This window comes from Lygodium microphyllum, chromosome 15 (assembly GCF_053477565.2).
Source record: "Lygodium microphyllum isolate KBCC chromosome 15, Lygodium_microphyllum_v1.1.10, whole genome shotgun sequence".
NCBI lineage: Eukaryota > Viridiplantae > Streptophyta > Polypodiopsida > Schizaeales > Lygodiaceae > Lygodium > Lygodium microphyllum.
In genome coordinates, this window is record NC_141149.1 from 139,070,534 (window position 1) to 139,098,300 (window position 27,767).

Sequence of the window (27,767 nt, forward strand, 5' to 3'; positions counted from 1 at the left end):
GTGTGTGTGGAGGAGGAGGAGGAGGAGAGACTAGCAGTGTAGGTTATATTTTTAAGCTTTAATTGTTTGATTTGATCTATTGTTTTTAAATTGTTTGATTTACACTAATGTAGCATTTTGATTGTGTCTTTGATATCCATCGAACCTATAAATTAATCTTGCATCTGGAATTCATATCAAACATCCCTTTTGAATTTTATTGTGAGATTGAGGTGAAATGTTTATGATTAATATTTAAAGTGAAATTAATGACACTTTGACTATCTACATGTTCCTCAACAAAAGCTTCATTATTTAAACTACATAGATAAATTATCTTGAGTTCTTACATGCTTCTACATTTGATATAGTGCCATCATCATTTGGAGTAACTATGAAGGGAGTGAGCCTTGAAGTGGAAGCACAGAGAGGAAACGAGAGCTATGGTGGAAGGAACGAGAGAGAGAGAGAGAGAGAGAGAGAGAGAGAGAGAGAGAGAGAGAGAGAGAGAGAGAGAGAGAGAGAGAGAGAGAGAGAGAGAGAGAGAGAGAGAGAGAGAGAGAGGATGTGAGAACTCCAACAGTCACAATGTGTGACCAACCTTCCCTTTATTCAAATGTCATTGAAAGAAGAAAGAAGAAAGTGATAATGATGGGTGCCTGCCACTTGCAGTGTACAGGTGTGCGGGTAACTAATACACGATGTGGGTATTGTCAGTGTAACTAATATATGGGTGGCTAGGCACAAGCGCCTTTACTCCCAACAAACTATATTATTCAAATTTTTATTAGGTTTTATGTCCTCAAGGGTGGATCCACTTTTATAGGTTGGATGGCCTATCCTTTGGTAGGGAGTTGGTATCCTACTGACACTCAACAATTATAAAAACCTAATGGTTATGGACCACATCAACATCTACACAAAATTGAGCATTGCTTTTGCCCTCAAAACCCTCAACTTCCTCTTCATAGTCTGCAATTTCAAACTCAAGGCAATTGTTCAGGTTCAACTTGAGCAATATTTGTTTGCCCTTCTTCTTGAAGCTTCTTCTAATATCTCGAATGACTCCTCCTAATGTCACGTGGTTTGAGTAGTAAGAAGCAAATGCATGCAAAAGTGGAGATGAAGGAAAAAGGACACACAAAAGCATGCACTTACTTCAAGAATAAGACCCAAAGAATAGGGGAGAACTACATTTTTCAAAACAAACTTAATTAGTTTACTTAAGAGTCTATCTTGCTAGACTATGGAATGTATGTAGCTAAAGGGATAATAAAATAACTAGTAGCAAAGTATTGAGTGCCCTTCTCCCTTCTTTTCCCTATCTATTCCCCCCATCTACCCCTCCTCCACCCCACTTGTCATGTCTCATGAGCACAATGGCAATACGTTGAGACCATACTCTTCTTATTTCAAGAGCTCCAATATACCTTAGCATTGCTACCTCTCTTATAGCTACCTACACTCTCTGTCACATCAACCATACACCTTCCATACACAAAAACAAGAATGCAAGATTGATGACAAGTTGAAGTGAGCTCATGTCTTACCTTACACATTGAAGTCAAGACTTGAAAGGTTTGACGATGGCTCCACAACTTGAATGACGTCTCTTTGATTTGCGCCCCTACTCCATAGCCTCCAACCTACTCCGCAAAAGCTCCATCAAGAGAAGAAGGGCAATAGGAAGAAAAAAGAAGATGGAGATGGAGAAGGGCTTCTCCCGTTGGTCCCTCACTCTCCCACATACACATTGTCACCGCATCCCCTACCCCCCACTCGTAGTCTCTCTCTGCAAGTGCAAAAGAGGGTAAGCTGGAAATAATTGCTACCCTTATTTTTAGCCCATTACTAGTCCTCCTCCTAATTTGTGCATGTACCTTAAGCTAATTTAACATCCTCCAACTAAAGTGAACAAAAGCTCTATGCATGTAACCTCATGCTTTTTGTGATTGATTGATCCAATCCAAAAATTTGTTACAATTTGTACGGTGATCTTAACTCTCTTCAACAAATATAATTATAACCACGATATACGTTGGAAAAAATGGATGTGCTAAAAAATTTTGAACTTGGCAACACTAAAAAATTAATACTTTCTTGGAGCTACTTTGAACACTTACCTTTGTCTTCATCTTCCTACTTTTGTGGATTCTTGTAACATTACCCTCCTCCTAGATGAGTACCAATCCCATGGCACTTAGCACCAAGACTAGAGGCTTCATATTGGGGATAGTCATGGTACATTGGTCATGTTAGAGGGATTGGAATTGTTTGCATTGCTCGGGTAGGTGATGATTTGGAGAAAAGGGTGACGTCTTTGAAGGCATGTGGTTGTTAGTGTACTTGTAATTAGTGTACACTTCTTGGGGTGTGTCTACCTTAGTATGTTGTGAAGAGCATGCTTGTGTAGGTGCAACTAGGAGATGGGTCAAACTCCAAGAAAACCAAGAGTGTTGTCCAATACTTGAGGACCTAGTTGGTATAGAGTGGAAAGTGCAATGCAATGCTAAAGATGATGGGTCTACTAAGCAAGCCACATGGTATCCTATCCTTTATGGGCCCTAAGATTGTGAAGTGAGGGATGGGGCTAGTGGGTTAGAGATGGAGTTGGCCGACCAAAGCCACTAGATGCACCTAGCTTGAGAACCCTTAAGAGTGATGGGCATGTGTGCACTTATTCCATTGGAGCTTTTGCTATCTTTTCTTTTCTTTGTTTTCTATTATTATTATTATTAAATGAATACTTTTATCCTTTTTTCTTTTCTTATGTAGGTAATAAGAGTGCCTTGATGAATGCTCCAGGTAGGCTCTGCCCATGAGATAGTTCTTCAAGGCTAATAGTGTCACTAGCAGTGTGGTAGGCAAGAATGAGTGGTTACAATTGATGAACTAACTCGAATTCATGTCTTCTAGCAGGTTAAGATAGTAGGTTGGTAATATTGTAGCATGAAGGATAAGCCTAACCATAGCATATTTGTTTATGATTTTTTTTATATCAAAAGATAGGAAGTGGAGGCCTTTTTCTTCTAGTGATTTCCTTTGATTTAGTAAGGTGAGGAGAAATCTAAGATAGTTGCAAGTGGTGAACAAAGGATGGGTCCACGAAATCTAAATTTTTTGGTACAAAAGTGCTTAAAGGAGGAAAGCAAGTCTTGCTATTAAACTTGAGACTATCCTCCTCCCTTTGAGCGTTGACATTGAAGATAAGGGGAAAGTCAAAATAGTCATGGGTTTCAAGGTTGTAGTCCAATCCATGCCTACATGGGTAAGGTAGGTAAGTGGAGTCTTGCCCTTTTAGGGTTGTGGAATTACAAAAGGCAATCCAAGCCTCATTATAAAAGTCCAAAATATTCGTCCTCCATCCAATCTATGCTTTGTATACATGTTCTAAGTACCTCAAAAACGTTGCTTGCCCACCAATGGTCTTCCTATTCTTATTGCTATGATCTACTCTCTTGTGTCTTGTGGTTGAGTCATCTTTTCTCTAATGTCCCATTTCAATTACTTTTTGTGTCACCTCCACCAAGGGAAGCACAATTCTGTCTTTGAAGGATATTGAATATGAAGCTTGTGAGTACATTTTGCATTTCCCACTATTATAGTGTCAAGAGTTCACCTTCCCATTTAATAAGTGTGTGCTCCTTGCTTTGAAGGAATGACAAGTCCAACATGTGCTAGGGGTGAGGTAGTTAATTTTCTTCTGACATTTTCCAACCTTTCACTTCTTCTTTGCTTGGGATCCCTACGTATGTCTAAAGAGGTGGGCTCATCTAGTGTGTCTCCTAATAAAACATCTTAGGGTATTTTTGGGCGACAAATTCATTGAGACATAGAAAGAAAGAGACTCCCCAACAATCTAAGATAGTAGATAGTGGCATTTTTTGTTAGTCCCATACATCCTTGCATTTTCCATGTTTTTTTCTTGAAATTCTCAATTATCACATCAAAATGATATCTCTCCATTGTAGTATCCCTATCTTTTTCTTGAAACTCTCCATCACTTTAATGAAGTTCCTCTTGTTCCAAAAGTTGACATGTGATTCACTATTCTCACTCCTATTTTTCATTCAATGTCCCAAAAATTTGCACATGATTTGTTTTTCTTACTCTTATTTTTCATTCTCTTTTTCTTCATCTTCTATTTCAATGGAAACTACATGTCTTCAGCATTTCTCCTCTTGTCTTAAGGCAATTAAAATATACTAACTTGGGACCCACACAATGTGAGGAGGGGCACCTAAAGATCTCAAGGGCCTCCCTTAGAGTTGTGCAAATCCAGGATCCACACAACCTAAAGGGGGCCCTCGAGACTTTTGGGTGTCCTTGTGGGACACACCCCTTCCTCCCCTTTGAAATTGGTCTCTTAATGTTTGTTTGGGAATTTTTTATATCAAATGGGGCTTTGGGGCCATTTTGAATGCAAAAATCAATTGATAGTACCAAAATCAACATTTCAAGTGGAGAACTTGCAAAATCAATGGTACTATTGTATCCAAAGTAGCCCAAAGTCCTCATTTGAGATAGGAAAGCATTCAAAGAGGCCAAGATATTAATGTGTGGAAAAGGTAACTAAGAGGACCAGTACAACATGAGGGGGTCATCTAATGTGAGGGGGCCAAGATATGAAGAAATGAAAAAGGTACCCAAGAGAATACAATGAACCATTAGTTTTGTCCCACTATTCTCCACCCAAAATGTGGATTTTGGCACTACTAATTTATTTTTGCTTTTGGAATGGCCCAGAACACTCCTACTCATGTTATGTGGGTCCAAGCTCATGTTATATGGGTCCTAGATCCACACAACATAAGAAGGGCATCCGAAAATCTTGAGGGCCTTCCCTTGCATTATGCAAGTCAAAGACACACACAACTCAGGTCGAGAGGAGGGGCTCAAGACTTTTGGGTCCCCCCGATAGGACCCTCCTTTCCCTCTGTCTCCCTTGCCCCCCCTTTGCTATGTTGTGCTAGCTCTAAGCTAGCACAATGTGAGGGAGCCTTGGGCTAGCATAACATGACAAGGGATCCCTTTATGGCCTTAGGGACCCCTCCTCATATTGTGCTAGCCAAAGGTCCCCCTCACATTGTGTTAGGGTCCTCGGATACCTTCTTTATTTTTTTGTATCTTAGCCTTATTTCTTTGTATCATGGTACCTATCTTATTTTTTTGATCAAGTGTGTCAAACAAATGCAAAATGGACACTAGGAGATCGAATTACCAAGGAGTTGGAAAAGTATCCATGGTGACTTGCACAATGTGATAAGCTTTCCAAACACTATCATTGGTCCCTCCTTCACATTCTATTCAGCACAACGTGAGGGGGTCCTAAGACTATTGGGATGGGAGCCCTTGAGACCACATTGAGGGTCTCCATGTTGTTTTAGCCTAGAGATTGCGTCGAGGGTCCTAAGACTATTGGGACGGGAGCCCTTGAGACTGCGTCAAGGGTCTCCATGTTGTGCTAGCCTAGAGCTAACACAATGTGAGAGGGCATTGTATTGTCTCGGTAATTGATATATGATTGTCTATGTTTATTTGTACATGGATCTTATTGAGGTAGAGGAAATTATGTCAACAATGTGGGGGGGGGAGGGAAGTGTGGTAAGAACACATGAAAGGTTGTTCCATTTATTCTATGAATTAGCATTGTAGCATGGTCATCATCCACAAGTGTCTTGGTATAGAATAGTCTATTTTCATAGACTCAGATGTTAAGGATATCAATTTTCATTCTCATACAAGGGCTTTAACATAGAAACATTATGATGTACTCGAAGATGAGATCCACCTTTCCATTGAGGTAGAGTTTAAAATTATCTAATGTAAATAGAACATTTCTCATATGAGGAGACCACAAGAGCCTTTGAATCCTTCATCCATGAAGGTCAAGGAGCAAAATATTCCAACCTAGAGTGATGATTTGCTTGTACATGATAAGAATCAAAATGTTCTGGTATAATGTATTGTATTGTGATTGTGGTATCAATGGTAAAATTTATTGTAAATGTTTTGGTATCCATGAAGCTTATGAGAACTTTAAAAGAGCTTTGGTACAATGAATTGCATTGTGATTTTCTAGCTTATGGTGTATGATCATATGTTTATTGGGTATGAAATTGAGAGATAGAAGAAATGTTTAAGTATAGATATTGCATTCCCATGATATATGGAGGATGTTTGATTGCTACATTATATTTATGGCATGATTCCCTCATTATTTGTCTCTTTAAATGCTTCACTACTTTATTTTGGGTTGGTTCTATGAATAAGCTTTCTATAAATTCACTAACATAATTCATGTAGAATGTTAGCTTTCTCCACTCATCGCATCTCTCATGGTTAAATAATATGAATGAGCTTGATCCCATGGTTTCTCCATCCCTTGAGTTAACCAAATTTATATACTATCATATTATTTTGAAAACCCTTCCAAGGGATGTGATTATATCTACTATACTATCAAAGAATTCAACATTTTGTACAGGGGAAGGGCAAGAAACGAGTTTTTTTTGCAACCCCTCTACTCTTATTCCACATAGTTCACTTATTCCAACCTATGTACCCACCTCCACTTCCACTTCCACTTCCACCATTGCTGCCACCAGCTCTAGCACCACCACCACCATCATTGCCTTCACCACCACCATCATTGCCTTCACCACCACCTTCATTCTCTCTCTCTCTCTCTCTCTCTCATTATTTTCTTCCTACTTTCTTCACACTTAATCATGTAGTGCTACTCCCTTTGTGTTTTCATTAACTTCACTAGCAATGGGTGTGTTTTGCCTAGACAATGACTAGATGCTTTCATGCTCGCCTCTTTATGCACTTCCAATCTTCCCTAAGTCTCTACCAAGAATTTAATTGTTTCTTCCATCTTCTTTTATAGTTGTAACCCTTCATCATCTATGGAATCTAGGTTGGAAGATTCCACTTTAGCTTGTGTTTGGTACATGTGGCATGTGTATGGATGCCTCATATAATGCTCACACTTATGCCAACATCTATGCATGATGCTCACACTTATGCCAACATCTATGCTCACACTTATGCCAACATCTATGCATGATTAGTAAACCATATGTGCATAGACAACTACAATCTACTAATTTGCATAAAGATGTTAGATATGCTCAATGCCCCACCCGGATAAGGTGCCACCAATGATCCATGTGGTGCTCAAAGTTGTAAGGACCCCATTATGAGGAGAAGCCAAATGTGAGCCCAGACATTGGTTGAGTCCTGACTTGTATATCAGATGAGGTCTATGTGATCGGATGGCAAAAAGGTGACCATTGTGGGTCTAATCTTTGGGTTGGACTGAGTAGTTAAGTTGGTAGCAACTCGAGGCACATTGCATTGAGTTGTGGGGTAAGGGAGTTAAAAGGGGCCATTATTTTGGGGTCCGGGGGCCGCGGAAGCGGCCCTTGGCATTGGCCCCCTTGGCAGGGGTTCGGGGGCAGCGCCCTCGGCCCACACCCCCAGCCCAATGGTAAAGGGAATATTCCATGGCCGACTAGTGGAGCCTCATATGGTAGGTCGGTCATGCTGACCTAATTACCTTCACATGCTATAAAAGCTAAACCCCTTCATAGCCATCGATCATCTATCTTTCACCCAGTCAGAGTTGTTTCAGCTAACCTTAAGCTCTTCACCTATCTTCTGTCTAGATCGCCATCTCAGCTTCATTGTGGAAGTGCACGGGTGGACAGAGCCATCTCTGTATCAGTTGTTTGGAGTTAAAGAAATTTTCTAATTCTCCTCTTATCTGTTGCATACTCTCTATCTCTATCCCTTTCTCAGATTCTGTTCACTGCGCCATGTAATTTTTACAAAAGACGCATTATGACAATTACTTTACTTTAGGCTTGTTTGTTGATTTGACTAGTATTAATGATAGGGCCTCCTAGACATTATAATAAATCTAAAGTGATTTGTTAATAAATAAAATATAATTCTAGAGACAATCTTTTTTAAGAAAAACTTAACTTGGTATATTGCTAGCTTCTAAATGTTCTTATCCCTTTTTATTATCATAGAATGACTATTCAACCCATTTTATTATAGTTGTTGATATGATGTTGAAAGCATGTCACTTTTTTAGAATACTTGTCTAGGCCACACTACCAACATATAGATATTTGGATGATAGATAGCTTCTATTCTAATACTACTATTTAGGTGTTGCTAGTCTATTACTATCTTAGACACAAATTGTAATGTGTCCGCTCGTCCACTTGTGGAACACGTCTTAGCAGCCCATCAGGAAGAGAGTCTAGAAAGCACCGCCTAGTACTCGCAAGGAATGTCACAAGGTTTGCGATCTAGGTCTTCTTGATTCTACCCCGAGCGGAAGTATCCGGTTGTTCCCACTTAGGACTGACCTGAAGTCAGAGTTTCTTTCTTATTAGCAAAGTCTCTAGGAAGTAGCTAGCGTCGAGCTCCAGATGAACCACTTTGCGTAGGAACAACAGAGTCGAAGCGGATTTATGCTGCACTTGGTTCATGGAGAATGGGAAACGAGAGGGATGCGAAGCTCAACCTCTCTGCCCATAAGGCATAGTCCCATTCCGTTCCCCTAAAACAACATAAATCGGGATTCTAACTCTACAGACTCTAGGGTCCTCACAATATCATTTTCACGTCTTTTGAGAAAAGTTCCCAGCTAACCGGGACCACCCTTCCGTAGGACGGACCCAAGTCACGTCCACCGCACTTTCCTCGGTTTGCTTAGTTATCTAATTACCTACCACATTATGTTTGACATGCAAAAGCAGCTTCCTTAATTAACCAATTTAATCACAGGTTCCTTCACGTAACTTAGGCACCGACACAAAAAAAAAAGTCAAGCAAGTTTCTTTTTCAAATATCTGATCTTTATTTATCATAGTCCCAGAATACATCAAGTATCATGCTCGAAGGCTATCCCAGCAATCAACAGGATTGTTGCTCTAAGTTTCCGCCCGTAGACTAGTATACGGGCCTCGAGATCCCATCTCCAGTCACGTCGGCCTCTTGTGCGGGATCCGGAGGCAAGGAATTTACAACCAGAGCCTCCCCTGGCACCCAAGCGTCCTCCCGCTCCAAGCAACACCCACGGAGAGACCTCTCGTGATGGTTTCGGTCCATATACTCGGCGCGGCTAACAACCCCCTTGGATAGGGCCAGGAAAATAGCCGGAGGTAACTGCACCTGCCTCTTCCTCCAGGCTTTTAACCTGAAGCATTAAGTTTTTTTCCTTGAGTTAGTTACTTGAGCAAAGAAATTCAAACAATGTACCTAAGTGTACAATCACGATCAATTCAGAGGTCGTTTGTATGACCAACTGCTAAGGTGTGATTCCTTCTTCCCGAATGCTCTCAGCGTTCGATCCTGGATCGTTCGCGACTTGGCGAGATCCCAAGGGCTTGGCAAGCTAGGTTGCTTGTTTCCCCTTTATCTTTGGGTTAGGGTTTGTACCCTGCTGACCCTAATTGTCCTTACCTTAGGTCTCCTTGTAAAGTAGATCATGGACAACCCCGTTGTCCTTGGTTGCTCTAGTTATCTCCTAGGTCCCTCGAAGTACCTATGTACCTTTATCTTTGATCTTAATTGATCAAGATTGTCTATCCCCTTAACCATGGCTGGTCAAGATGGTTCTGATTAGAATAGTTCCTACTCCGACTTAAGTATAATCTTCTTAAGCCCTCTTAATAATACTCACAAGTGCTTAAGCTTTTACCTATCCCTCTTGAAGTCACCAAGGACTTGACATGGGATTCATGGATCTCAGTTCCATTTGGTAAATTACAAACAACGTTGAATTTTTCCACAACTTTAATGCACGCAATGTAATGCCATGCCTTCATTTCAATGCTTACAATTTTGATATAATCCATACATTATTTTAAGCCACACATGCGAAGATATTTTCTATGCATGCAATCTTAACATTATTCTCTATGTAACTATTTACACGATCTATAACCTTCTTGAATGATCTAACTTCATGTGATCATTGTATGAGTCTAACTGCACTTTAATATTTTCTGCAATTTATTACATGTACCTTAGAATCCCTCTTGCGATATGGACATGCACTTTGTTTCGTTCAATGTCCTTTGAAATGCATTTTAAGCAAGAACTTGTGCAAGGAACAATGCACTTTATGCAAGAATTCTTGCAAGACATTTTTGGTAATTTATGATGCAATTATCTAATCAATTTCACCTATTATGATGCCATCTTACAACAGAAATTATCTTGCTCATTACATACATCACAACTAAGTTCATACCTAGGAAATTATCAAACACGCAATTAATGTGATGCATGTGAATATGTTTTTTCGCCGTGATATTTATAACCTATGATTTAATGATAGAGCAACCTGGGTTTGGAGTGAAGCCGTAATTCCAGTGGTATTGATGCCTGACGAACTGTTCGCGGTTGCGGTGCCACCTTGTTTCGAACCTCCATCCACGCTTGTAAGGTTTCCGGCCATCTTTGTAGGAAGAGATCTAAGAGGGAGGGCGTATTTCTAGAAATTCTTCTTCTTCTCCTTCTCTCTCTCTCTCTCTCCTTCTTCTTCTTCTTCTTCTCTTCTTCTCCTCTCTCTCTCCCTCTTCTTCCTCTTCTTCTTCTTCTTCTTCTTCTCTTCTTCTCCTCTCTCTCTCCCTCTTCTTTCTCTTCTTCTTCTTCTTCTTCTCTTCTTCTCCTTCTCTCTCTCTCTCCTTCTTCTTCTTCTTCTTCTTCTTCTTCTCTTCTCCTCCTCTCTCTCTCCCTCTTCTTCTTCTCTTCTTCTCCTTCTCTCTCTCCCTCTTCTTCCTCTTCTTCTTCTTCTCTTCTTCTCCTCTCTCTCTCTCTTCCTCTTCTTCTTCTTCTCTTCTTCTCCTCTCTCTCTCTCTTCCTCTTCTTCTTCTTCTCTTCTTCTCCTTCTCTCTCTCTCCCTCTTCTTCCTCCTCTTCTTCTTCTTCTTCTTCTTCTTCTTCTTCTTCTTCTTCTTCTTCTTCTTCTCTCTCTATTCACCTCTCTTCTCTCTCTCTCTCTCTCTCTCTCTCTCTCTCTCTCTCTCTCTCTCTCTCTCTCTCTCTCTCTCTCTCTCTCTCTCTCTCATCACCAGGGGGGAGGCGCTGCTGACGATGGCCACCGAGGGGGGGGGCACGGGGGATATTACACAAATGTAAGCACATAGAGACTGAGTACGTACTTGCATTACTTAACAAATTCTAATACTATAAACCAATATGAGTTCATAATTAGGCTATCTTAAGAAGACACCACCAATCATCTTGGTTCCATTGTTATAGTTAATGCTAATACTTTAATAGCTTATGTTATTAGTGTCACATGATTAAAAGGCTTTTGATATCTTTGCTATGATGTAATCTCAATTATTGCTTTAATATGGGCCCTAAGGTTGACAATAATACAATTATTATCTCTTATCTCACCTCCTTGCTCATAGCTTTCATGGCTTCTCTATCTTATTTTCTCTTTCTAGTGTTTCTCTCTCCTCCTCACTCATTTTCTCTCCTCTTTTCTCTTTTTTCTACTCTCCTTTCTTTCACCTCTCAGTCCTCTTCTTGACAAGTGGTATTGACACATTGGTCTTTGATCCATTTGGTCCAATCTTTGTCCAGATTTCCTTCACAGAGTAGCTACATTTTGGTTACTCAAGGATATGTGTAGAGACCAAGGAGACCAAGGATAGCCTAGTTAGAGCTAAATGGAGTATATGAAGGCAAAGTGGGAGGCTCATGAACAAAATGGCAAGTCGTGGATAAGAAACATGCAATTTGGAGGTAAAATGATAAAACAAGAGAAAAGTAGACTTAGTTTGGGTTAATAGTCAAATTACTTTTTAGGACAAGCGTTCTCTTTTCTCTTTCTTTGGATCTTTTTCTCATGATCAGTAGCTTCTTTAGCTCTCCCTGAAAGCATGGGGCAATGGATCTTTACCTCTTGATCATTTTGACTACCAAACTTGAAACATGAGACTCAAGAAGACTCTAGGAGTAGGCTAGTGAATTGCAGTGCATTTTTTGTTGATTTTCTTGATCAATCTCTCTCCTTTATTGCCTCTAATATCTATGGTGGTTGTCAAATAACATTGCAACACTCATTTGGAAGCCATTATAGTAAGCTTTCACAAGATTTGAGCCTTTGATCTTCATCTTCCTTTGCTGAAAACATAAAAGCCAGTAGGGTAGCCATAGCCATAGGTTTGAAGCTTCAACTTCTTCAATATTTGGCTCTTCCTAACTTTTAAGACTTCTCAATTGCCATTATTAAGCAAGATTGGCTTCAAGTTTGAAGACATTGAAAAGATTTCAGCATATTAAGCTTCTTGGAGTGCATAATGGAGTCATATTTTGGGGCTTTTGGTCAGAGATCTTAAATATTTGGTTTTCAAGTGCTCAAGAATACTAAAGGCATTGATCCCAAGGATTTAATGGTTTTCAAGCATGTACGAGTCAAATTGATTGGATTATTGCAAGATGAAGCTCTTGGACTGATTTGGAGCAATATTTTTAAATATTGGACTAACATTTGATTCTAAGTAAATCAATCATCTTCTCCAAGCTCAATAGAGGTATTTCATTTCCTTAATATCTGAAATCTCTCAATATCTACTTGTTTTGAGCTTTTTCACTTGTTGATGGGAGATTCTTGATCAATTAAGCCTCTAAATTCATAAATAGATCAGAGATTAGTGCTTCTGTTCATTAATCAGAGCCTATCAATTGAATTTCAATATTCATTTCAGTCCTATTGCATCATGATTACTAGTTACAATGATTTGATGTGCACAACTTTGGTTTGATTGTGTGATTCTCTTGTATCCAAGAAATAAATATTGTAAAGAGTAAATACTTGCAATTAGGGAGCCACTAGATTGCAGTGGTAATCCCTTAGCCAACCTCCAATTCTTGATTCCATTTTCATCAATCTAATCTTTGTATATCATTGAAGGTTGAAAGAAAATTTTTAGTTATGCATTTCATTCCTATTTACTTAAATAGAATGCTCTTGCCATGTTGATATTCCCACTGAGAAAAAAGTTGGATGCCAGGGAAGATAATGGGATGATAGAGAGGTGACCTTTCCCCACTATTAAAGATCCCAAAGAGGCGTAATCAATCGACATGGGAGGAACTTTTCCCATCTTTCTGTGATTCGGAGCCCCCATCTAGGGAGCTTGTCACACCATCATATCCCTTACCAGAGGTAGTACTGCGAGTAGAGTCATTGAATACCTAAAGATTTCAACTGAAGAGCATTGATCAAAGATTTATTGATCAGTTACATGAATTATAGAGGTTTGTTATAGGTTTATTACAAGGTATTTCAACTTATTTCACTCTTCATTAGTAGGGTATAGGTATACACATGAAGAAAAATATACTTAGGTATAATGATTGAGATTGACATTCAACGACCTAAGAGAGATGGATAGACCAAAACAATGCTTTTACAGGTTGCAAATTGTTTTTTGTAGTAGAAAAATAATATTCTTATAATATTTTTAAAAAAAATTTAAAGTAGAGTACTATAGCTCATCTTGAAGATTTATTTATGTGCTTTATTTTCCATAAAAAAGTTATCAATTTAAACATTAGAGTGTAAAGTTATATCTATTTTAGTGATAAGGGGTCTATTAAGATTACACTATAATAGTGAGTAGAAATAGCTAGAAACAAAGGAAAGAATAAGGCTAATGATGATGTTTAGTAACAAATCAAGGAAGCATATGAGACAATACCTGAGGCACATCATGATGATGAAGAATATCAAGAGTATGGCACGTATAGCACTCTCAATTCTACTCTTTATAACCATGAGACTAGGCATTCTATCAAACAGATGGAGTTAGTCTCTAAATTGTATCAAGTGGTTGAATAGACTGTTCAATCCAACATTCAAACCAAGGAAGCCATAGAGCAGATGGTCCACTCTACAAAGGATTCCTTAGAGAAGTTTTCTTCTTCTACTAGAGCTTCATAGAACCAACTTAGTGCTCAAATCTTTATGCTTATGGTAGCACAAATGGCAATCAAAGAAAGTAGAGATAAATAGTCCTTTTAGCCATCAAATAATAATCCTAAGCCAAGTATTATTGGAAAGAAGGGTACACCACGTACTACTTATGAGATTGGAGAGACTTCTTTTAAGACTGATGGCTTATTTAAAGTATTCACGAGTCAAATCCTCCTCTAGGAGCTAGAAGTCAACCACCTATTCCTCTAGGTAGGTTTCAAATTAATTATCATAGGAGTTCCTCTAATATTTTGAACCCCATTGGTAGTTACATGGATATACAGACCCAAGAAACTAATGGGTAGTAAGATTTTGTTGAGAGAGAACTCCATGATAAGATTGTGTTGACCAAATATAGTAGCCATTCATCATTATTGGCTCAGATTTGGAGGTATGAACTTCAAAGTTAGAATCCTATTTTAATATTCTCTTTCAGTCAAATGACCAAAAGATTCACTTTGCTACACTTCACCTTGAGGGCTTTGCTCATACATGGTGGAGGTACATAAAGAGGGAAAATTAGTAGGTTGATAGTAGGGAGGAATTCAAAGCTAAGATGGCTCAAGCATTCATTTCCCCCATTGAGAAAGAAAAGTTGACTAGAAAATAGTATCGGTTGGACCAAATAAGCCTATCTGTTTTAGAGAGTATACTAACTAGTTTTTGAATCTTACCATGTATGTAGAGAGTGTGGAAATGATGCAAACTTGCATAAATGCATTTGTGGTTTAGAGCCTACTTTTTCAGGTGATGTTATGGCCTAGAAAATTGCCACACTATTCTAGGCTATTGAGCTAGCAAAGAGGTATGCTCATAAGTATAGGAAGGATATTTCCATACATGCTTCTTTTGGATAGCAAAGGGATATTGGTAAATAGGGCAACTTTAGTGGCAATTATGGAGGGTCTAGTACTTCGTTTAGTCACTCCAAAGTCTCTACATATCCTACTTTTAATGCTTCAAGACAGCAAAGTACTTAAAAGCTAGCAATGAGCCCATAAGATTAAGCCTAAGTGAGGTGATAATAGATCCATAAATAATCCAACAAACAATGGCAAGTTCATATGTATGGATCTTTTTAGAGAGTGCAAAGAGAAGGGTCTATGTTTCAAATGTGGTGAAAAATATATGGATGATCATGCATCTAAGTGTACTTCAAGAATACCAAAGCCAAGAATTACAACACGATAGTACCTGAGGATGTGGATGAAGAGATAATTGAAGAACCAACTATGAGTGCACAAGCTGAATTTGAAGACCATGATGAGAATCTTGATCTAGATCAGTCTTATAAGTTTACTAATGGATTTCCATTTGACCTTGATGGGCATGTTATCTTTGATCCTAGTGGGATTGATTTAGCTACTACTGCAGCTACCCTTTATTCCATTTCCATGGATGCTTGGACAAGTTCTTAGAGCCCTAATACACTTCATATGAAGGGTACCATTGATGGAAAGGATGTGTTTATCCTGAAAGATAGTGGCAGTATGCATAGTTTTGTGAATAAGTTGGTTGTGGATAGGTTGCACTATTTTCCCACTGATTTATAGTAGTCCATAAGAGTAAAGGTGGCAGTATGCATAGTTTTGTGAATAAGTCAGTTGTGGATAGGTTGCATTATTCTTCCACTAATTTATAGTAGTCCATAAGTATATAGGTAGCTAATGGTAAAGACGAGACTAGCACTCAAATGTGTCCATAGGTTTCCATATAGTTTACTAAAAATTATGAAGCAAAAGCGAATTTGATTACTTTGAAAATGGAGTCCATAGATGTTGTACTTGGGTGTGATTGGCTAATGACCTTAGGGAAGATTGCTATGGATTTCTTATAGTTGTACATGGAGTCTGCCACCATTGATGGGCAACCTATCCATCTACAGGGAATCCCTAGTAAATTTGATAGGAGTATAAGAAGCATTCTAAGATTTTTGTTTTACACCTAAATAAAAAGGTTGAGGACGAGTCCAATAATTCATTTGAGTATCTAAATTTTAAAGCTCTACTTGAGGAGTACATGGATTTGTTTGAAGTGCCCACTTCATTACCTCCCAAGAGAGTAGTGGATCACACTATAGATTTGGAACCACATTCTTAGCCAATCAATAAGCCACCCTACAGATTGGTCTAAATGTAAACGCAAAGAAGTGGCCAAGCAAATCAATGAGCTTCTAGAGATGGGGTTCATTGAGCCTATTTCTTCAACGTATGCTTCTCCCATCTTGTTAGTGAAAAAGAAATATTCAAATGAAGAGTATGTATCCAATTCCTAGAGTAGAAGATTTGCTTGATGAGCTCAAGGAGCCTAGGTTCTTACTAAAATTGACTTGAGATTAGGATATCATTAGATCCGTATGCGAGAGGGTGATGAAGCTAAAATAGCCTTTAGGACTAATCATGGGTTATACAATTTCTTGATGATGCCATTTGGGCTTACCAATGCTCCAGTTACCTTTTAGAGTCTGATGAATAATATTTTACAGCCTTTCTTATTTCAATGTGTCATTCTTACTTCACAGGTGACTAGTCAGTTCATGGAGTAGATCTTTAGATTATAGGGATTATTCTAGCCGATTGTGCATGATAGGGATACCAAGTTCATAAATAACTTTTGCAGAGAGGTATTCAACTCCATGGGTACTAAGTTGGCTCTTTCTATAGCAGCCTATCATCCACAAAAAATTGATAGTTAGATAGAAATGGTAAATAACTGGTTAGAGACTTACCTTTGCCATTTTTGTCATGATATATACCATGCATGGGATTCATGGTTACATTTGGCTGAGTTTGTTTATAATAATTCCACTCATGCTAGTATTGGAGTGTTAACCCTCAGACAAACAAGGTGCAAAAGTGGAAAATCCAAAAAATCTAAAGCAGAAGACAAGGCCAAGGCAAAAGTGGAATGGAAGATGAAGGCGCGTCAAGAAAAAGTGCAAGTCAATACTTTTGTAAAAGAGCACAAGGTGCACCATGATTTATTTTAAGAGTGCCACCGTGCAAATTGTAAAGTAGATGGGCGGTAGGAAAGAAGATAGGAAGATAGGAGAACAATGGAAAAAAGGGCTTAGGCTATGGCCGGCCATGTAAAAAGGGGATGATCGCCCAAGGGAAGGAGGGTTTTTTATATAAGGATAAAAAAGTGAATGAGAGCTCATTCTTTGGTGTGTGGCAAAGTGGACTCTTCTTCTTCTCTTCTTCTCTTCTGTTCTCTTACTTGCTTGTGAGTGCTTGAGGGAGGAAGTATGAGTGATTGAGGGAGTGAGTGTGTGAGGGTGAGGGATCTTGGAGGTGAAGCCCTCCTCCATCTCCTCTCTTCTTCTTCTCTTCTCTTCTCTTCTCTCATCTCGCGCGTGGCTATGGAGGATGGAGCTTGGAGGTGGAGGTCGGAGCTGAGGATGCTTGAGCTTGCATCAATAATCATGGAGCTATTGGAGTGCTTGAGAGAGGAATCAACTCAATCGGGCATCAAGGTAAGTCACTACACTTGTAGAGAGGGATGACACGTCGACTATGTGAGAGGTAGCCATTAGTGCTCGCTTGAAATGCCTTAACAATAAGCAGTCCATGGGTCTTGGGAGTTGAGTTTGAGCTCGCCTCTACATTTTGGTTCCATTTACTGGGACCAATGGATTCAAGCTTGAGCACTTGCACACTTTAAATCGAGCATTTAGTAGGAGAAATTAATTCAATACTTTGCTTTTGATTCTTGTTGCATTTAGAGTAGGTTAAGGTTAGAAAATTGGTTGGAAAAGTGTAGGGTTTGTTGATGTAAAACAGGTAAAAAAGGGCACAGATGTGGGAAAAATGGGAAGAAGGAGAGTTGAAGGGGGTTGAGACTGACAAGCGAGCGGGCAGGAGTGGCAAGAACCTTGTGAAGGAGGGATTCAATAGCCAGGAGACCAAGGGGGAGCTCATTTGAAACCCTGGTTGTTTGAGAGAGAGAGAGAGAGAGAGAGAGAGAGAGAGAGAGAGAGAGAGAGAGAGAGAGAGAGAGAGAGAGAGAGAGAGAGAGAGAGAGAGAGAGAGAGAGAGAGAGAGAGAGAGAGAGAGAGAGAGAGAGAGAGAGAGAGAGAGAGAGAGAGAGAGAGAGAGAGTGTGTGTGTGTGTGTGTGTGTGAGTGAGCTTCATTGCGTGGACCTGCTTCAATTGCATCGTCGACAAGTTCATTGCCCAATACAGGTATACCCACACCTTCTCCTTCATGTGTAGGTAGGATCTGAAGGTGCTTGACTAGTATGAAGGCCACAATCGCTTTGGCGTGGCAAATTTTGCATCGACTAAAAAAAAACGTGTCACATTTAGCCTGTGACGATGATGAGTCCCAGAATCGGCCCTTGACCCACTCCCATTCGACCATTCGGCCCAATCGACTCGGACACGTCAAAATTTGACCCTCTGTCCATATTCGGTCCTTGGTTGCTCAATCCCATTCGGTCATTCGGTCCAATCAACTCGGACACGGCCCTCGGCCCATTCGACTTGGACATGTTGAAATTCGACCCTCGACCCAATCAGTTCGAAGACCCACTACTTAGCCCATACAAATCAGCCACTCGACCCCTACAATTTGAACCTATTGGATTGAGTCTGATTTTGTCAATTTTTTTTGAAAATTGGACCAGACCACCTAGACATTGGTTGTGCGAACATTCGATTGGCAAGACTCCTGCATAGAGGCGACACTAGTCGACCATCTACTAGTGATCTAGCCCGGTAGCAGCATTGAGTGGAGTCTTAGAGTACTAACGATTCATGGCTAAGCGGAGGGAATAGCAGAGAACCCTATAAATCCACGGGGACGGCCAAAAATCGGGGTCAAAAATCGGGCCAAAAATCGAGTGTATGAGCCTATCAGGCTAAACCCATGATGAGAGTGCTAGAGTCGTCTAGGCAGTTGTTTTCTCACTCACTTTGATTTCTAGTCCTCAAAGCGCAATTGAGAAGAGCTAAAATCCTGATTTCACACAGTGCATAGAAAAGAGCACATGCACACACACACGCACATGCACAGAGTGAGGGTAAGTTGAGGACTGGTTGTCATTAACAAGAACACACCCAGACTTAAGAACTTGAAGGAACCCACTAGTAAGAGAAGACCCAAAGACATAGAAGGGTGATCGAATCCCCAAAAGCAGGACCAAGTGAAGGACACAGCCAAAAATCCAAATGCAACAATGACATACAATATCATGGAACTAGATCTACCCGGCCTTATCAACTTGATTGACAACTTGGCAGAACAGGAAGTCCTAGACATGGAAGAGGGCAGCTCAGGCCATAGAAGCAATGAGGAGCTTAACCTAGGAGACTTTCCTGAGGCTGTCCAACAGTTAGTGAACAAATATGATGCTCAAACTTGGCTAGAGTATCGCGGTAGACCTGTAGAGGACATCATAGAAGATCTCAAGGAGGAGAGGAAGCTGGCACATAGGGCCCTGCAAGGCCTAGCCGCGTACAACCAAGATTAGCAAACTAGAAACTTACTCTAGAGCTTAGAAATGTGAGAGATCCAAAGAGTGGTAGCCCTAGCAGGCAGAAATTGATTAGAGAGCGAGAGAGTGCTAGAAGGAGACCTCATGCTGAGTGAGCTCCTAATGAAGCAACTGCTAGATAATGCGGCAACAGAGCAAAGCGCTATAGCATTAGCAACATCACTGCTAGCAGGGTTAGGGGTTAACCAAGGCTCTAAGAGCCAATAAAAAATTCATGTGGTGGTGAAGCAGCTGGACAAATACCAAGATAACGATGACCCGTATAGCTTTGTGGAACAGTTTGAGTAGGTTTGCAAGGCCAATGGCCTCACCAATCCTACTCAATGCTCCCAAGCCTTCAGACTATGCTTGGGCAATAAGGGCCGGACGTGGTACATGAGTCTAGATGTTGTAGAGCATGCCGATTTCAATGGCTTGAAAAATCTCTTCATTAAGAGATTTTTTGAACTTGGACCCCGATAACTTGTTAGTGCGACTCATGAATGTCAAGTAGAGAGAGAAGGAGGACATCCAAGATTATGTGATCCATGTGAGGAGCCTCTTCGCCAATGGGCGAGAGAACAACCGAAAGAGCGGTAACCACGGTGTTCATTAGCGAAATACGAAGTGAAGAGCTCTACAAAGCCTTGGTCAGCAACTCGAGCGTACGACGAGACGCACTGGAAAGGGTCTTTGAAGAAGCTATTAGAGTGGATGACCAACTCAAGTAAAGAGGCTCTAGAGGCTTAGATTGAGAAGAGTTTAGTACCAAGAGTTCTGAGAGGGTCTCAATGTTGAGTGAGAGAGTTGATCCAAGCATGCAAGACAAAGGGAAGGGCACTAATTCTGGACAAGAGCTAGCAAAGATTAGGATGGACATAGCCCAAACTGCAAGAGATGATGAGAAGGCCAACATGCCCACACGCCCAATGTGTGCATTGTGGCAGAAACCACTTGCCTGCTGAGTGTCAGGACCCTAGGTCACGACCGTGTGCTAATTGTGGTAGGTTCTCAGCCATGACAAAATTCATTGTCAATTACCTCGGCACCTAATGATGCTAAACCAACCATCCCTAGGATAGAAATAAATCCTACAGGTATCCCTAGACTGTACGAACCCTATGTGACCCATCCACCTAGTGATACTCTAGTCCACCGAGCAACGACGAGCCTTATGTAAATCCATACATGTCATACAATGAGGAAGAAAACACTATCCTCATATGGACTATTGACCAGTACTGGTGATGGAGTTAGGTAGAGAGAGAGGCAGAGGCCTAGGAGGGCAAACCCAAGAGCTTGTTGGACTTGTGGTCATCCAGGACATATTTCTTCGCACTGCCCCGAGAGGGAGCAAGCAAATAGAGATAAGGCAGACTTGAGATGCGCTGAGTATGGAATCACTTATCTCTTTATCGATTGCCCTAGGTGGAGGCCATCCTTTAGTTTGGCAAATGAGTCATCGATTGCATTGAGGTTGTTTGGTGTTGAGACACTTGATGGAGAGGCCACACCTATCCCATTGCATGTCATGACCCGCACGCAGACGAAGCAAGTTGGCATATCATTGCCAAGGCCTAGCAACATTGGCACAACCTCAGTTGGAAAGAAGAGTTGGAGATGAAGGAAGAAGAGACTAGATGCTAAAATCACCCTCAAAACTGAAAGTGCCATGACACTACTGGTTGGAGGGAAAGACATTGACGAAGAAGAAGAAACGTCAGCTCCTTGAATGGCTGAAAAGGGATGTGCTAAGGTCGGGGAGTACCCCAACCCGAAGTGCCAACTTGAAGCCATCAATAAGGTGAAAGAATGGGTAAAGGAGACCCAGGAGCACCTAAAGGACGCTGAGCTCATATTAGAAGACTAGATCGATGATCTCTCAAGCATAAGCACCCCAATCTCTCTCCCACAACCAAAATCAAGGGAGATGATGGCACCACAAGCTGGGCCACCTAGACAAATTCTAAATGCTCCGAGCTAGCAAACTAGTCAAGGCCATTGGCCAAGAAACACAAACTCAGGAGGGAGGCAAGTGACAAGCAACCTCCTCAATACACTAGTGACCACCCCTATAACTCTATGCTTAGGGGACCTGCTTAGGCAGCATCCAATGCTATGGCTAGAGCTGAAGCAGTGGGTTGAAGAACCAAATGAGCCAATTACCACAGACTTGCCTGAGCCTGACACATGAACTCAAATACCGAGTTTGATGCTGCATTCTCTGCCTAAATCCTTGCATGTCAATGCTTTTTGGGAAGGCACGGAAATACATGCAGTCTTGCCAGTCCTAGCTATGTGGGATGTCACAAGAAAGGGAATTGTAGACGTAGGGGCAGGAGTGAGTGTGCTAAGCTATGCATTACTTCAAACTTGGGGTAACCCATCGGTCGAGACTGCTAGGTTCAATGCCACTCTGGCGCTAATGGAATGAAGGTGAAACCATGTGGAGTGTTGAAAAATTGGTCAGTGAAGATTGTAGGAATCAAATTCTCGGTTGACTTTATAGTCATGAAGGGAGTGGACTATGACATCCTGCTAGGCCAACCCTAACTGCACAATGTAAGAGTCATAGAAGACTGGGGCAACGGTCTTATCTTCTTAGGCAATCGAACATATGCTATAAGGGTAGAGATGGACACTTGGAAGACTACGCCAATTGACCTAGATGCCATCTCCACCATGTTGAAGGGCAACAGACAGACTAGGGGATCCTATGGGGCCCTTACCAAGTATATCCCGTGCCCTGAGGACGAGCGACACTGGATGCATGTCCTTGCTACCATTGATTTTCCGTTCTCAGACATTAAGGAGTGCAAACACGCCGTCAAGGCAATTGGTAAGCTCAAGGACGCACCTTCAGTGCCAGTTTGCATGATGACCGGGAGCCTACGTGGAAGACCCAATCATGTTGCATTTTGAGTCCCAAACAATAGACGAGAGCTCTTGGAGATTCTAGGGTACTTGACCGACAAGTCGATTGGCAATCCAACAACAAATCTTAAGCCACTCTGAGACCTCTTGGACGAGCAGGCAATGGTCCAAGATACACGATTTAAACTTGAGATACAATTGGGCTCTAATCCTCGACCAACAAGAAGAGAATTGCCAAAACTAGGAGAACAAATAGCAACTGGACAAAGACAACTCCGACGATGAATATGAGGACTACTGTTCCTTCAGTGATGAGAGCGAAAGGGAAATTGATATTCTAGAGTACAACACGGGGGGCGTATAATCGAACAAATATGAGTAGGCCCCAAACCACACAAGCAGAGTGCACTTAGAGTAGAGAAAGGAGTCAGATGCATAGACTGTGATCGAACTTGGTTGGAGAGCACAGTGGTGCAATTGACTATGAGCACGCAAGCCTAGCCCAATTGAGTGATGCACCATTGTTGTGAACGGACTCACCTTCTGAGCTACGACCACCACGAGAGAGCCCCTCTTCTAGCAAAGATGGAGAGTTCGATTCGGAATCGGAAGTCAACTCAGATAGTGACCCTAAAATACCTCGGCCTCCCAAGATTGGATGCACTAAGGGGGACCTGCCCGTCCACTTACGATGTCGATGGGTAAGCAAGGAACGACGGACGTTGAGCAACGAAACACGGACATAAAAAAAACAAAAACCGCAAGACCTGCCAAAACTATTCACGAAGTTCAAAAAGGGAGATAGGATGGTGATATTGCTAGGATCCAAATGACAGGGGCAAGCAAGTAAACCAATCGAGGGACCCACCAAGGTCAAAGAGGTCGATTTAGCCAGGGAGGGGGAGACCCCACGATCTGTCTTTATAGTCGATGACTTGGATGAGCAAGATGAAGCAAGTCTCATTACTCTCTTGTGAGAGTATGTAGACATCTTTGCTTGGTCCCTCGAATAGCTCAAAGGGGTACACCTGAGTGTGATGACTCAAAATATACCCATGACACTTGATGCAACACCGGTCAAACAATGACCATATCTCATGAATCCAAAGCAGGCCCATGTTGTCAAGGAAGAAATCGACAAGCTAATGAGAGCAAGATTCATCTACGAAATTGAACACACTGACTGGGTTTTCCCCATAGTTATCATATTAAAGAAGAATGGAAAGATTAGAGTGTGTGTCAATTACAAGAAGGTAAACGTAGCTACAAAGAGAGATAATTACCCACTGCCATACACCAAGCACATGCTCGAGAGAGTGGCTCGCAAAGAGGCCTAAAGTTTTTTGGATGGTTTTTCTGGATACAATCAGGTACAAGTGCACCCTAATGATAGGCATAAGATCGCATTCGCCTGAATAGGGTCTTTGTCTACATAGTCATGCCTTTTGGATTGACTAACGTGCCAACCACTTTCCAATGATTGATGTGTACAATATTCAAGGACATGCTGAGGAAGGAGTTAGAGGTCTTTATGGATGACTTGTGTATTCACTCTACTTGGCAAGAGCACTTAGACATGCTTCGAGCGGTCTTTGAATGATGTCAGCTATAACGCCTCTCATTGAACCCCTTGAAGTGCCAGTTCTGGGTGAAGCATGGATGTATCCTAGGACACATGGTGTCAAAGAATGGCATTGCCATAGATTCCTCAAAGATCAAGGTCATTGTCGATCTTCCACCCCCAACTGATTACAAGGGTATTCAGTGCTTTTTAGGATATACAGGGTATTATCAACGGTTTGTGTTAAACTATGCATTGATTTCTAGACCTCTATACAAGCTGTTGATTATATTCGAATGGATCGAGGAATGCTAATGCACATATGAGGAACTAAAAAAGTCTCTAACCACAACACTGATACTATGAGCCCCAGATTGGACACTCATGTTTCACGTGCACATCAACGCTTCAAAATTTGCTGTAGGAGTTGTGTTGTGCCAACCTGGTGAACACAACCTAGACTATCCGATGAGCTTTGCTAGTAGACAACTCATTGAGACTAAAATGAATTACTCGAAAATGGAGAGAGAGGGCTTGGCCATGGTGTTTGCCCGTAAAGAAGTTTCGACATTATCTTCTGGCTACGCCTTTTACTTTCTTTGTTGACCATCAAGCCTTATTGTATCTGGTTAACAAACCATGCGCTATAGGACGCATTCCTAGATGGCTTCTTCTACTTTTGGAGTTTGATTTCTATGTGATGGTGCATAAAGGAAAATAGCATTACATGGTTAACCATCTGTCTCGCATCCCCACGGGAGAAGTGGCTGGACAAGGCATTGTGGACAAATTGCCAGACGCGCATCTATTCCACTTATCCAATGAAAAAGATTTATTTAGAGTTGACAATATGCCATTTTGGGTAGATGACATAGTTTAGGTGCTTGAACACAGACTCTTAGAATGACTGATAGAAAACTCAGGCGGCTCATCCTAAAAAACCAACCACATCAGTTGATAGCTAGCCAACTTTACAAACTGGGGCAAGACGGGTTACTGTGTAGATGTGTGTGTGAGTGCAAGATGCACGACGAGCTGACAAAGGCACACGACGGAATTGTAGGGGGACATTTCAGCGGTCGGAGATGCAACAGCGCGCAAGGTGTTGCAGTCGCGCAGGTATTGTGGTCCACCCTCTTTCAAGATGCGACACGATTTGTGAAGCACTATGACGAGTGCCAAAGAACTAAAGTTCTGATTCGTAAGGATCACATGGAGCTAGCCCCAATTATCACATGACAACCCTTTGAGAAATGGGGGATTGACTTCATCGGATGACCCATTAGTCCTTCAACACAGTATTCACAAGCCAAATACATCATTGTGGCTACTGATTATCTGACAAAATGGGTGCAAGCACGAGCTACGAGGAAGAATGACACTCAGACTGAAAGGTGAGAAGGATCGAAGCTTGCACGCGAGCTATGGCGGGAGAGCAAGAGCAAGAAAGAGAGAGACAAGAAATGGGAACTCCAACAGTCACAATGTGTGACCGGGCCTTCCTTTATTCAAACTGTCACTAAAAGAATAAAGAATAAAGTGACGTGACGGGCGCCCGCCACCTGTAGTGTGCAGTGGTGGGTACTGTCAGTGTAGTAATACACGGGGGCGGCACGGCGGAGGCGCCTTTACCCCCAACAACCTCCCACTTAAAGGCGAATCTGCCCTAGTGAGAGAGAAAAGAAAAAGAAAAGACAGTACAAATGTACATAGGTACAAGGGATGAGGAAAGGTGACATCTCATCCAACGCCCATCAACCTCCTGAGGAAGGCAAAGCGCTCAGTAGTGAGGCTCTTCATGAGCAGATCTGCAGGATTCTCGTCAGTGGAGATCTTGACAAGGTCAACAGACCTGTCCTCCACGACACCACGTATGAAGTGATACCTCACCTCAATGTGTTTCGTCTTCGCATGGAAGACCGGATTCTTAGCCAACTGAATGGCACTCATAGAATCCGAATGCAGTGTAGGTGTAGCATCAATCCCAAGGTCAGCAACTAGACGGCCTAACCATATGGCCTCCTTGCAAGCCTCAGTGGCTGCAACATACTCGGCCTCAGTGGTAGACAAAGCCGTACACTTCTGAACCCTGGACATCCAAGAGATAGCCCCTCCAGCATAGGTGAATACATAGCCAGAAGTGGACTTCCTACTATCTGCATGTCCTGCATAATCGGAGTCAGTGTACCCCACGACCCCTGTATCCTGGCTGCCATAGCAAATACACATATCTGCTGTGCCCTTCAGGTACCTCATGATACCCTTCACGGCATCCCAATGTCTGCTGCCAGGTGTAGCCATATAGCGTGCCACAACACCAACTGCATGCGCAATATCTGGACGAGTGGCTATCATGGCATACATCAAACTGCCCACGGCTGAAGCATAAGGGATCTTGGCCATCTCGGCCCTCTGCTCATTTGTCTGTGGATAATCGGCCTGTGATACCTTCACATAAGAAGGTAATGGATAGACAATAGGCTTTACGTCCTGCATGCGGAAGCGCTCAAGGACTTTATGAATGTACTCCCGCTGTGAGAGATACAAAAGCCCCTGATGCCTATCGCGCTTAATGCGCATCCCAAGTATATGTGAGGCCTGTCCCAAATCCTTCATCTCAAAACTCTTCTTCAGCTGAGATTTAAGAGCATTTAGCTCATCATGAGCTTTCCCTGCTATCAGCATATCATCAACATAGAGTACCAAGATAAGCAAACTGCCATCACGGGCTTTCTTCGTGTAAAGACACGGATCCATAGCACTCCTGCTATAGCCCTGTGACTGCATAAAGGCATCAAACTTATGATACCATTCCCTAGGTGCCTGCTTCAAGCCATACAAGCTCTTCTTCAACTTGCACACTAGGTGCTCCCTGCCAGGTTCTGCAAAGCCCTTAGGTTGATCCATATAGATCTCATCATGCAAGTCCCCATGTAGAAAAGCCGTCTTGACATCCATCTGATATAGATCTAAGTCAAGCTGTGCAACCAAAGCCAAGACCAAGCGCAGGGTGGTCATCTTAACCACAGGAGAGAAGACCTCATCAAAGTCCACACCATGTTCCTTCTTAAAACCCTTTGCTACCAATCTAGCCTTGTATGCCGGCTTGGGGTGTCCAGGGGTACTTTTCAGCTTGTACACCCACTTGCATGGCAAAGCCTTCTTGCCCTTAGGCAAGGCAACCAAATCCCAAGTCTCATTCTTATGCAGGGAGTCTATCTCAGACTGCATAGCCCTCTCCCAGGAGTGACTGTCACCCCTGCGCATAGCCTCATCATAAGTGAAAGGCTCTCCTGCATCTGTAACCAAAACATAATGCATAGAGGGCTGAAATCTGTCAGGTGGACGTCTGTCTCTAGCAGACCGTCTCACCGCAGGCTCTGCTGCCTGTCTAACTGCCTGTCCAACATCCTGGCCCTATGGAGGAACTACTGCAGGCTGTACTACTGGCTGTGCTAGAGCTTTAGGCTCCTCCTGAAAGATCACTCTGCGGATCTCAACCACCTTCTTAGGCTGCCTGTGCATCTTGTCTTCATGGAAGACGACATCATGGCTGCGTACTATTTTCCGCGCCTGCGGATCCCATAGGCGATAGCCCATATCTCCTGACTCACCATAGCCAAGGAATATGCATTTAATGCTCTTTGAATCCAATTTACTCCTCTTGTCCTTGGGCACATGGCAGAATGCCTCACATCCAAAGACACGGAGATGCGTATAAGAGGGTGGCTTACCAGCCCAAACTTCCTCTGCAACCTGGAAATCCAATCCACTAGAAGGCGATCGGTTTATGACATGCACTGCCATACTAACTGCCTCAGCCCAAAAGCTCTGTGGTAGGCCTGCATGGCTAAG